Consider the following 535-nt stretch of genomic DNA (forward strand, 5'->3'; position numbering starts at 1 on the left):
GGGTGGCCTTCTCTTGGGCATCCGTGTGTCCCAAATGATAGCCTTCCTGTCCTGTGCTTTTGGGTCAACTCTGCTGGAGCAGGCACGGCAGGGCGCGCAGTGGGAGCGAAGGGCTGGGGTTCTTTCCGGAGCGGGCTGGGAAGCTGAGTGGCCACGGGGGTGAGGAGCCTCAAGGGCCAGGCCAGCCTGACACCACCTGGCGGAGTCCCGAGGAAGAGTCTTAAAGGCGCGCGCTCCTCCGCGCACAGCGCACTCCAGCAGGAGCCGCTGAAAGCTCGCCTCCCTCTTCCGCCCGGCGCCTCGGAAGGTAAGTGCAGTCCGCTGGCCGGAGTCGGGGCCCGGTGCGGGCAGCCCGGGGCAGCCCCGCGCTCGCCAGGCTCTGGCTTGGGCTGCGGTTGGAGGGCGGCGCCCAAGTTTTCTGAAGGCCTCGCAGGGCAGCTGGAGCGGCGCAGCGCCGAGCCGGGGATGGCGCGGGTGGCCGCGGACTGGGGCCGTCTGGGGGCGGCCTTCCCCGGTGGGGCTTCGGGGTAAGACA

General features: G+C 70.5%; 1 protein-coding gene across 1 annotated transcript in view; it reads left to right on the forward strand.

Annotated features, from left to right (window-relative positions):
* Nucleotides 1-238: 238 nt before the first annotated feature.
* Nucleotides 239-535, forward strand: part of NTN1 (netrin 1) — a 189,521-nt gene continuing 189,224 nt past the window's right edge. Inside the window, exon 1 of the mRNA XM_015597381.2 lies at nucleotides 239-307. The gene's annotated coding sequence lies outside the window, so the exon portion shown is untranslated. The remainder of the gene's footprint in view (nucleotides 308-535) is intronic.

This window comes from Pteropus alecto, unplaced genomic scaffold (assembly GCF_000325575.1).
Source record: "Pteropus alecto unplaced genomic scaffold, ASM32557v1 scaffold398, whole genome shotgun sequence".
Taxonomy (NCBI): Eukaryota; Metazoa; Chordata; class Mammalia; order Chiroptera; family Pteropodidae; genus Pteropus; species Pteropus alecto.